Source organism: Protomyctophum parallelum, assembly GCF_964188405.1.
Source record: "Protomyctophum parallelum genome assembly, chromosome: 1".
NCBI lineage: Eukaryota > Metazoa > Chordata > Actinopteri > Myctophiformes > Myctophidae > Protomyctophum > Protomyctophum parallelum.
Genome location: NC_139697.1, coordinates 44027891 through 44040957, shown reverse-complemented (window position 1 = coordinate 44040957; position 13067 = coordinate 44027891).

Genomic DNA, 13067 nt, shown 5'->3' with positions numbered 1-13067 from the left:
GTCTGTCTGTGGAGATCCCTGATGTCATCAGTATATGTGTACGCCCACATATGGTCGTATGTGTCATAGCGGTGGTTCTGGACTGAGTTATGAGTGACCTCATTCACCTCAGTGACCTCAGTGACCTCCTTTATTCTAGTATGATTTTAGAAACATTCTAAAATAGTGAAAATCACAGATCTACAAGTTCACAACGTGTCTCAATGTGACACGCTGTGAGCTTGTAGATCTGCTGTTTTTACTAAAAAAGTTTAAATATTGAAATATGAGATGAGATTACATTTATTATCAATGTACAGTACAAGTACAGCACAGCGAAAAGTAGTAAGGTCAGTAAGGAGGATACATTAAAGTAGTAACAGTAGAATGGGCTGAGCAGTAGACATTTAAATAAATAAATAATGATATAGTCAATAGCATTGTTATAATTATTTTTATATTGAGCGAACATGTATTGATATATATATATTTTTTTTTTACTGAAGTGTAGACATCACATTGTGCACCCATTCAAAAGATCATACTATGCTGATTAAGTGCATGAATCCAGTGACTATGTTTCACCATCGTGAAGAGATCTTTATCTGTTTCAGTCGTAAATTCAAGAGATCTTTATCTGTTTCATCTTAATCTTTATCTCTGCTGGTTTCAGTCCTAAATTACAGACTGGAAGCCATGGAGCCCAAACTAGCAGCCATGGAGCCCAAACTGGCAGCCATGGAGCCCAAACTGGCAAACATGGAGCCCAAACTGGCAGCCATGGAGCCCAAACTGGCAACCATGGAGCCCAAACTGGCAGCCATGGAGTCGACTGTGAAGCCACTAACTTCCAAACTGGCAACCATGGAGAAGATGATTGCAGGTGAATTCCTAGTAGAGCTTGTTATGACACCATGACAATGCATTCTTTATGTTTAACCCAAACATTCATATTCTAAGGTGTGTGTGTGTGTGTGTGTGTGTGTGTGTGTGTGTGTGTGTGTGTGTGTGTGTGTGTGTGTGTGTGTGTGTGTGTGTGTGTGTGTGTGTGTGTGCGTATTGAATAGAATAATTTTACAGGTACAAAAAGTTCAAATAGAATCAGCATTTCAGGAATAACTGATAATCCATCTGTGCTGATTTAATAGCCTACTGTTAATATTTAATACTTAATACTGTTAATAATACTAAAATATGGATCTAATATTAATACTTATTACTGTTGATCTAATATTCATGTTGTATTGATTCCAGATCATGTTGCTCAGCTGTCCAATGCAGACAAAAGGCTGACTGTCAGTGAGAACAAAGTGCAGAAACTGTCCGGTAAGTTTATCAGATATAAAAGTTGTAATTGTCTGTCAGTCAGTCAGTCAGTCTGTCTGTCTGTCTGTCTGTCTGTCTGTCTGTCTGTCTGTCTGTCTGTCTGTCTGTCTGTCTGTCTGTCTGTCTGTCTGTCTGTCTGTCTGTCTGTCTGTCTGTCTGTGGAGATCCCTGATGTCATCAGTATATGGGTACGCCCACATATGGTCGTATGTGTCATAGCGGTGGTTCTGGACTGAGTTATGAGTGACCTCATTCACCTCAGTGACCTCTCCTTTATTCTATTATGATTTTAGAAACATTCTAAAATAGTGAAAATCACAGATCTACAAGTTCACAACGTGTCTCAATGTGATACACTGTGAGCTTGTAGATCTTCTGTTTTTACTAAAAAAGTTTAAATATTGAGATATGAGGTTTCTGCCCGACATCAACTTTATAATCATATAAATAATATAATTAATAATCTAATAAATGTTTTATAATTATAATTATATATATATATATATATATATATATATATATATAATATATATAATGAATAATCTAATGAATTATAATCCTTTAAATAATGTGATAATCTCTTGTGTTGACAGACCAACCAAAGGTGGCCTTCCATGCTGGGTTGGGTGGTGATGGATATGTTGGACCATTTAGTTCTACCACCACGCTGGTTTATCAGAACGTCTTCACTAACATCGGCAAAGCCTACAATACAACTACAGGTAGGTGGAGATTAACTTAATTATGTTGATGAGCTTTATATTTAGTGATTAGGTTAATTATGTTAATGCTCTTTACATTTAGTGATTATGTTAATTATGTTAATGTGTGTGTGCGTGCGTGCGTGTGTTCTCCAGGTGTATTCCACGCTCCAGCGAAAGGTGTTTATTACTTCAGATTCACTGCAGCTACATGGGGATCATCAGTGGAAGTAGCGATCAGAATGTATAAAAATGATGAGCAACTCATTTATAACTATGGATACAATACTCATAAAGGGTTTGAATATGTCTCTAATGGAGCGGTGGTGGAGATGGAGCAGGGAGACACAGTAGACATGAGGTTACCTGGTGGTGGTTCCTCCAGGCTCAGTGATTTTCCCTCCAAGAACCACAACACCTCAGCCAACCACAACACATTCAGTGGTTTCCTGCTCTATCCTCTGTAACACTGATGGAAACTCACTGAGTACATTTACTCACATACTCTATCCTAAGTAACACTGATGGAAACTCACTGAGTACATTTACTCACATACTCTATCCTAAGTAACACTGATGGAAACTCACTGAGTACGTTTACTCACATAATCTATCCTCTGAACACTGATGGAATCTCACCCACTACATTTACTCAAATACTTTGTTAAGTAATATTAGTTAATAAGTTACTTTATTTACACTGTGTGTCAGTAGGATTTTAATTACTCTGGAGACTTGGATTAATTGGATCGTTTATAATTAATTGGATCGTTTATAAATAATCGGATCGATTATAATTAATGGGACTGTTGCATTGAATGTGTAGTGATTATTCATTGTGTTTAATTACTGCTGTTTTCTGTATCTCATTTCCTCTAATAAAATAACCTGCAGTTAAAGAACGTTGTCATTATTTAAATCAGGTATTTCACCAAGTTGGGACGATGCTCCTCGATGGGGAGGATTCTGTGATCTGTAAGCAGTGGTTCTCAACCAGTGGTCCGGGGACCACCAGCGGTCCTTGAGGGGGTTCCAGGTGGTCCTCAGCTAAATGATGGAGAGTTGGTAACCAAATGAAAAGGGTGATGGCGGTTTTATGGTGTAATTAATAGGGGTGTAACGATATAGTAACTGCATCGAAAAATAATCAAAGTATATGGAAATGAAAACGGCAACATTGATTATGTATCGTATCGTTTTGCAATGCAAAGTATCAGTATCGAATCGTTTTCCTATGAATATAATCAATTGTATCAATACTACATTTTTGTGCGTGGTATTTATGGCATTCTTTAGAAGAAAAAACAAAAAGAGGGGTTTAATTACTTAGTTTAAAATAATAAATCTGCCCCGGGGTCTCCTCCCAGTGGGACGTGCCTCGAGGACCTCCCTAGGGAGACGCCCGAGAGGCATCCTAACCAGATGCCCCGAGCCACCTAACCTGGCTCCTTTCCAGGCGAAGGAGCAGCGGCTCTACTCCGAGTCTCTCCCGTGTGACTGAACTTCTCACGCTGTCTCTAAGGGAGATACCAGCCACCCGTCGGAGAAAACTCATTTCGGCCACTTGTATTCGCGACCTTATTCTTTCGGTCATGCAGTACATGCATACAGGCTGTTAATTCTAAATTAGTCTCTGAAAAACAGCAATGGAATGAACACTCTGAATTTTCCGAATGACCAGAGAGCTCCAGGGATCTGTCTGTTGCGCCTGGCAAAGTGCAGGGAGCTTGAGCAGACCGCCTACCACGTGATTACCTCCTGCCCCCCCGCATAGACCACTTTCACAGGCCGACCTCTGTGATGTGGGATCATAGACTGTAAAAAATATGGACAAAGCGTTCCCCGGGTCTAACATGGGCATAAAATGAAGCCTGTAATTCCTTGCACTGTAAGTCGCCATATTTCTAGATGCTGGACGATGCTCCTCGATGGGGAGGATTCTGTGATCTGTAAGCAGTGGTTCTCAACCAGTGGTCCGGGGACCACCAGCGGTCCTTGAGGGGGTTCCAGGTGGTCCTCAGCTAAATGATGGAGAGTTGGTAACCAAATGAAAAGGGTGATGGCGGTTTTATGGTGTAATTAATAGGGGTGTAACGATATAGTAACTGCATCGAAAAATAATCAAAGTATATGGAAATGAAAACGGCAACATTGATTATGTATCGTATCGTTTTGCAATGCAAATTATCAGTATCGAATCGTTTTCCTATGAATATAATCAATTGTATCAATACTACATTTTTGTGCGTGGTATTTATGGCATTCTTTAGAAGAAAAAACAAAAAGAGGGGTTTAATTACTTAGTTTAAAATAATAAATCTGCCCCGGGGTCTCCTCCCAGTGGGACGTGCCTCGAGGACCTCCCTAGGGAGACGCCCGAGAGGCATCCTAACCAGATGCCCCGAGCCACCTAACCTGGCTCCTTTCCAGGCGAAGGAGCAGCGGCTCTACTCCGAGTCTCTCCCGTGTGACTGAACTTCTCACGCTGTCTCTAAGGGAGACACCAGCCACCCGTCGGAGAAAACTCATTTCGGCCACTTGTATTCGCGACCTTATTCTTTCGGTCATGCAGTACATGCATACAGGCTGTTAATTCTAAATTCGTCTCTGAAAAACAGCAATGGAATGAACACTCTGAATTTTCCGAATGACCAGAGAGCTCCAGGGATCTGTCTGTTGCGCCTGGCAAAGTGCAGGGAGCTTGAGCAGACTGCCTACCACGTGATTACCTCCTGCCCCCCCCCCCCCCCCCGCATAGACCACTTTCACAGGCCGACCTCTGTGATGTGGGATCATAGACTGTAAAAAATATGGACAAAGCGTTCCCCGGGTCTAACATGGGCGTAAAATGAAGCCTGTAATTCCTTGCACTGTAAGTCGCCATATTTCTAGATCCGTTTGGGCCATTGGCTGGCCCAGACAACGAGGTGGGACTTCCCCCCTTACTCTTCGTTGGTTTTTATTTTGACTGAACGGGGGGTGGCTCCCGTTCATAGACTGTAACGGTAGCCACGCCCCTCAGAACATACGCAACTTTATGGTCATTTTTTTAATAAATGGGACCATAATTTTCCAAAAAGAATATTATGACATGAGAAATGAAACTTTAAACTAGTGCCTGGAACTGGAAGAAGAAAGTATTCATGACCATGTTTATTAAGGTAATACAGTCTAGGTGAAGTTGTGACAGCGCCACAACAGCCCATTATATGAACTTTCAGGAAGTTCCGATTTCCTTAGTGGCTTCACAAAATATCTGTCTGACTGCCCCCCTGTGTGAGACCTGAGACCAGGGCGAGGCAGCGTGCCACTAAGCTGGATGTCTGATGATGACACACGAAGGAAGAAGAAGACTTCTTCACCTTCAAACTATAGTGACGTGACTCTGGGAACTATTTGACTGTGTTGGGATAATCTTGTGGGGTGGGAAACTTTGTATGGTCTTGTTTTTATTGGCCTAAAATATTATCTATATTCATGCATTCATGAATCCACTTGCTGACCGGCTGTCGGAATTGAGCAATTCGGTTTTTTTTTAAATTGGGGATTCTTGTGACCCTACCATTAACATCCTATGGCAGGCAAAAATGTAAAAAATGTCAAACCTTCTTTTTGCTTTAAGGCTAACCTAAAATAATTATAATAATAATAATTATTATTATAATAATTATAGGCATAATAATAATAAAAAGAATAAAACATAAAAAAAACTATGAAAGTGCATAATACTGCACAGCTTTTATTTGTACTTACAATGTTAAACCATCAGAAATCGCCGTGGTATCGAAAATGGTATCGAAATATGAATACTTTTCCAAATATCGTATCGAAGTTGAAAATCCACTATCGTGACAACAAAACATTACTAATAAAAACCCAACAGCAATGTGTGACAGAGCAGCCTCTGTCAGAGTAATGTAAGCTGTTCAACAATACACATTCATTGTATTGTTGCTGGTTGTAACAGGTTGATTCTCACAGAAGGTGCACATTCTGCTGTGACATGTGAATCTAATATACTTGTGTTTATCTATGCAGATGCTGTAATTGGGAAGCTGCCTTGGTTGCCTGAAGAGAGCTCTGATTGATTGCTTTAGGGCAGGGTTCCCCAATAGGCGGCCCGCGGGCCATTTGCGGCCCACAGAGCGCCCCCTTGTGGCCCATGAAAGAATTAAAAAAGAAATCAAATATTTTTTTAAGGGTCCCAGATATTTAGCATTAAATGGGGGTCAGTAGCCTATGCATGTCAAACTGGGCATCCTTTTCAAATGGGGTCTTGCCCTGAAAATGAATTTTCAGGGCAAGACCTCGACCTCGCGCGTGCAGACTCGGCCCCCAGCCTGGTACGCTAGTCAAGATATGGCCCTTGAGGAGGAAAATTAATTGGGGAACCCTGCTTTAGGGGGAGCATCTTGGGTGGTGCTAAATGCTTTGTGATTTGCTGACTGCTCAGCCAGGGGGTGGAGTCAGGAGTCTATATAAAGGGGGAAATGGTTCAGTAGAGACTAGAGAGTGGGCTGCCATGGGGAGAGGTTGACCGTTGACACCAGTACCTCTCTGCTTAACCATTTCGGGCGTTATGTTATGCATTATGTTATGCTTCAGCTATTGAAATCTACAAGCTCATAGCGTGCCACTCGGTGGCGCGCTATGAGCTTGTAGGTCTGCTAATTTTTGAAAAATCGAAGAACGACTGACATAGAAACATAGCTTTTTCAGAAAACTGTCAGCATGTAGAAGAATTTTTTTACAGTCTGATCTCAGGTTATTAAGTTATGTTGAGTTCTGTTGTTTGAGTGCTTTCTTTTCTTCAGTTATTTCACTTAAGTCTGCCTCATGTCCAGTAGGTCATTTTAAAGGTTTTATTACTGACAATCCTACTTGGTAACACAATGATATACAAACCAAATAGTGGTGGTGGACAGTTTGATGATGGTTACAGATAACCACATGCAAAAAACAGACAAAGTTATCAAGAAGAAGTATCAAATATTGTCGTTCAAATATAGTGTTTGTTTTTAACGGACCAATGTGGGAACTATGTAATTTATCAACTATTTTGGACGTGGGGCGGCTCACCAGAACCATGCCGGCCCCCTGGGTGTTCCGGAGACCGCCGGGGACCCCCACACGAACCCCTGGGACCCCCACACGAACCCCTGGGACCCCCACACGAACCCCTGGGACCCCCACACGAACCCCGGGGACCCCCACACGAAACCCGGGGACCCCCACACCGTTTCAGACGTGGGTGGCTCGCCGGAACCGGGCGCTCCCTTCCTACCCCACTGATGACGGCACATCTCACCCAATCACAAGCCGTGGTGCTCCTTCCCGCCCCTCGCTCCCTTCGTGGGGGGCATAAAACGGGATTTCAAGTACAGTCAAAGGTTAAATGCTAAAAATGATGACGCGCAAAGCCCAAATAAGGAGCAGTCTGGGTTGAGGGTAATGAAAGTCGCTTGGAAAACACAGACTTGACATATATATATTCCCCAATTTCCACTGAGATTATGGGGTGAATGAATGTGGCAACCATCTTCTCTTTCTGTCATAGTGACATTGTCCTGACTCCTGCATCAGATCATGTCCAAATCAGGTTCTCCAATCTCCAGTAGCCTCTTCAGTTTTTTGAAGATTTTTTGAGTGGTGCAACCACTCCCTTACGGAGCTATGTGTGTGGCTGGCTGGGTCTGAGCACTGTGTGTGGCTTGCTGGCTGGCTGGGTCTGAGCACTATGTGTGTGGCTTGCTGGCTGGCTGGCTGGCTGGCTGGGTCTGAGGAGCATAGATAGATAGATAGATATCTTTTTCATTTCTACTTTAAGCATGAGGAGGCTGTCAGTGCAGGGAGAGCAGCTGGCATGGATGTGAAGACATCAGTGTTAAGGTTAAATATCAACGTTAAAACGGGCCAAATCGACATTCAAAAAAGCAAAAAGAATTTGCCGCCGCCCTTTGGACGGCGTCGAACACATTAAGACACTAGAGTCTCACTCTTGACATTTTCTGAAATATGGCAGCCCTGATTTAGATAACTTTTATGTTATTTAATTACTTATTTTTACACAGAAACATAATGTGTGTCTTTACAATAACTGTAATGTAATAATAATACTAATAATGTAATGTAATAATTATTTAATTAACAAATTAAATAACCTTATTTTATTCTGAAGGCAACCGGATGTCTTAAATTAGCTAGCTCTCAGACAGGAAGTTCTAAATTAGCTCATAAGACGGAGCCCAATGGACAGATGGTTTGGAAGTGTAGCTCGGTTTCCACAGAGCACACAAGACACGCATACACACACCACACGCACACACACAGTAAACACACAGCCACGTTCCATGTATCACTACTATCACTAGATAGAGCTGTTGCACTGTTTTATGGCTCTGGAGTGAGACACTTGAAGAATCAAAGTAATGCAAGCCCCTTCAGTGTATGTTTTGATTGTTTGACTGAATACTGTACTCTGTGTGTGTGTGTGTGTGTGTGTGTGTGTGTGTGTGTGTGTGTGTGTGTGTGTGTGTGTGTGTGTGTGTGTGTGTGTGTGTGTATATATATATACACATATATATATATATATATATATATATATATATATATATATATATATATATATATATATCATTATTATTATTTTTCCCCATATAAATTATTATTTATTATTGCTGTAATGACAGACAAATATACAATACAATGCAAAATTATAAACGAGTAGAAAACAAAAAGTAAATATAGCTGCAGGCAGCCATAAGACGGAAAAATCACACCCATGTGAACTGAGCGGTGCAGGCTGTTCAACAACAACACTGCATGGCTGGCTGCAGTGCTCAGTGTGAATGGCCTCAAAGAGAACCGGACCCAGCCACGGCCTCCCGCCGGAAAAACAACCACCCCACCCCCCGTTCCGATTTTCTCACTTTTACTGGTTTCTCGCTTTTACTGTAACATATTATCGATGTCCTGAAGCTGTGACCTACTACGCTAAAGTGATTCAATAGGTGTATCATTGGTGTGTTATTGCCTTGTGTATTCTAAGGATGGATAGGATCAGGGAACAAGTAGGCTACATCAGAGGAACAGCACATGTCAGATGTTTTGGAGATATATGGTTTGGAGGAAGGCCGAACAGAAGATTTATGGATGTAAATGGTCAATTTATATATATTTTTCACATAGATTGTGCTTTACATTCACCCATTCACACACACGGCGGTGGCTCAGGGGTAGAGTGGCTGGATGGCAACCACAAGGTTGCCTGTTTGAACCCGGGCTCCCCAGAGTTAGTGTTGAAGTGTCCTTGAGCAAGACACTGAACCCCAAATTGCTGCTAATGTGCTAGTTGGTGCCTTGCACGGTTTCCGCCACCATCGGTGTGTGAATGGGTGAATTGATGCACAATCTATGTAAAGCGCCTTGGATAAAGACGCTATATAAAGTCAGCATTTACATTCACACATGGATGCCGGGGGAAACCATGCAAGGCACCAACCTGCACATCAGGAGCAATTTGGGGTTCAGAGTCTTGCTCAAGGACACTTCGACACTAACTCTGGGAACCTTGCAGTTGCCCTCCGGTCACTCTACCCCTGAGCCACTGCCGATGTAAACATTGAACTCTTGAACTCTTGAACAGGCATAGTAGGTAGGCCACTATAGTTGTAAAGTGGAGCCTATGGTTCACATTTGACACGTGACATGATTTACAGGCAGCAGAGACGTAATCTCACTTAAAAGAAAACCTTGAGGTCAAAACCTTGAGGTCAAAAACGTGACCATTCAGGACAGCAAAAAATAGGAAAAAAATCGCACAAATGGCACAGTATTCTGTGCCATTTGTGTTCCCAGGTACAGATACAGCATATCTTGTGTAAAATAAGCCTTGACCAGGCTATCTTTATGAGATAGCCTGATGAAGGCCGAAACGTTGCTGTTTCCTACTAAAGTTGAAGACAGTGTGCGGGTGTTTGTTCTCTTTCATTGTCAGGCACCTTACCCTCTCCTACGCACCTGTCGCCTCTAGGTGAGGTCATTGTGATGAATGTGTTTTTAATGCTTAAAATCTTGTAATCAATGTTTGCCCCTAACTTTAATGTCCCCCGTTACGCTGATGCAAATCGACCTGTAAATGTCAGAAGAAGACCCTACACCAGAAGAGGTATAATATCACTGTTTAATTTGCCAGTTTTCCTCAATGTTTTAGGTTGCATTACTGATGTGATACGATCCCCTCGTTACGATTAAATATAGAGGAGATTACGTTTTAATAATTCAGAACATATGGTTGATAAATATATTAAAATCTTACTCTGTGTTCACAATGTGCTACCATATTATATATGAACCATTGCGGCTCGAGAATCCGTCATTCCTGAATGAGGTGCCTGGTGCTGGGAGTCTGGTGTAACGCACAGGGCCTGGACCTGGTGAGAGCAGGAGTGGACCTGGTGAGACGTAGGTGGGGCCCGGATAGGAGTCAACCCACAGAGCCTAGTCCTTACGTGCCAGACATGGACACTTTTTTAAAGAAACAAGAGAATCGGTTGGATGGCACTTACACCCGCCTTCTAATGAGACCACAAAATCTGTCTTGGAAGAGCCATCCATCGACTAATCTAATATACGGCAACCTTCCCCGTGTTTCTTCACTGGTCTGATCCAGAAGAGCACAGTTTGCCGGCCAAAATGAGGTTATATCTTCCCTTCTTCTCTGGAGTCCTGCCTCAGGGCGGACCAGAGGTAGAAAGCTGTCGTTCCCTGATGTCATCGCTAGGGACACATGCTTCAGTAGGCAGGAACTGAGGGTGGCAATGAAGGACCGGTGCTTCAGTAGGCAGAAACTGGGGGTGGCAATGAAGGACCTTGGTGCATAGCAAGACCTTGTAAAATGAACTAATCGGCTTCATTTGAGGTTGTTTGCCTACACTGGTATAGCTTCACTACACAGTTAGGTTACTCCCATGACAGACCATTCCTCACTTTGCAGCAGGACTGTGCACACAACCGTAAGAGAGAGAGGGAGTGTGTCTGTGTGTGTGTGTGTGTGTGTGTGTGTGTGTGTGTGTGTGTGTGTGTGTGTGTGTGTGTGTGTGTGTGTGTGTGTGTGTGTGTGTGTGTGTGTGTGTGTGTGTGTGTGTGTGGGTGTGGGTGCACACATGTGATCTAGATGATGTTTTATGTGTTTGTGATTATTACAGTTTGACAATGGCTGTAGACGTAGGGGGGTTGGTGGGGCTGTTGGTCTTCTATGTCTTGATCCTGGCAATGGGCATCTGGGCATCTAAGAAGTCCAGAGAGGAGGAGAAGAAGTGTGTGGGTCCCAGGAGTGAGGTCACCATCGTAGGGGGACGCGACATCAACGTTTGGATTGGAATCTTCACAATGACAGGTGAGCAGCATCCTATATGGCTGCTGTGTGCTGGCCAGTGCATTGCATGGCACACACAGGACATTATAGCTAGTGGTTCCCAAACTTAGTAGCTCAAGACCCAAAAAATAAATGAGTTTGCCCTGGACCAACTAGTGAAGATAAGCAGATCTACAATTTGTTTTCTAATTTATGTAATTGATTAGATTTTTCTTTTATTTCTAAACAAAACATTACTGAAAATAATCAATGAAGTCAATTTTGGGTTTCTTGAAAATGTTTTGAAATAATAATTAAAAACAAAATGTAGGAAACCAAAAAAATAAAGGGACCCATAAATGTGTCCACGACCCACAAATGGGTCCCAACCCAGTGTTTGAGAACCAGTGCATAGTGTCAGGACATCAGTGTTGTGAGGTACTGAGTATTTTCAATTGTCGAGAGGTCTACAGTATATTTGTACTTCTACACCACTACATCTCAACGGTCAATATTGTACTTTTTACCCCACTGTAATTATTGAAAACTTTAGTTACTACTATAGTTACTTTGTAGGTTTTTGATTATTACAAAAGAAAATAACTTCAGCCCTATACTGTACATTGCCTTTTTGAAAATAGCCGATCTACTAAGCTCACATGTCACATGTCGCATCGCAACATGTGAGCTTCTTATAATAATATTGTGATGTTGTACAGTAGATGTAAATAAAAAATCACACCAGTGTGAACCAAGTGGTGCAACTCCCATCTATTGGTTCTCTGTATCGTTCCAATTTGTATCATTCCAAATTCTTCTCTGTATCGTTTCAATTTCTTCATGTATCGTTTGCGTCCAGCAGGTGGCAGCCATGTCACATACTTCTCTCGTTCCAATTTCACGCATGCGCACACCTCTCATGCTCACAGACACAGGTACACAAACAGGCACACGGACATTGTAAGCTGGATGTAGAAGTGGTTTGCACCACTTAAAAAAATATATACATTTTATACATTTGACAACTTGTGAAATGGGACTTTCTACATTAATGACTACTTTTACTTTTGGTATTTTAAGTACATTTCGATTTTTATACTTTTACTGTCTTACTAATGTTTCTATATTGTGGTATTGATACTTTTTCTTCAGTAAAGAATGTGAGTACTTCTTCGATCCCTGGTGTTGTGGTTGTATGTTTGTATCGTCATGTTTGAGTATAATAATAACCGTTTTGATTTCTTCGTGTATCTGTCACCACCAGCCACCTGGGTTTCAGCGGGCTACATCCTGGGAACTGCTGAGATGGTTTACACTCCCTCACGTGGTCTCATCTGGGCTGTAGCACCCCTGGCCTACGTAGTGACTTTCATTGTAGGTAAGAAACGTTAACCTGACGCTGCCAGATCCAAGAAGCTTGCTACACAAATTTGTTTCACAGTGGGGAACATGGTTACCCAATACCGCCCCCATCTGGCAAAGTCAGGTTAAAGAAACGTGGCATCCATTCCAAATTCAATGAAAACTTGCCATAGTGCTTGCCCTTGCCTTGACGACCTTGGAGGCTAAAGAAAAGGCTAAGATTTAGTTATGTATTGGTTTTGTTCGAAACGGACCACACCTGCAAACCATCTTGCCAATCAGAATGGAATATGGAAAATCAAACATCCATCTAGATCGCATGACTATAGACATTATGGGTATAC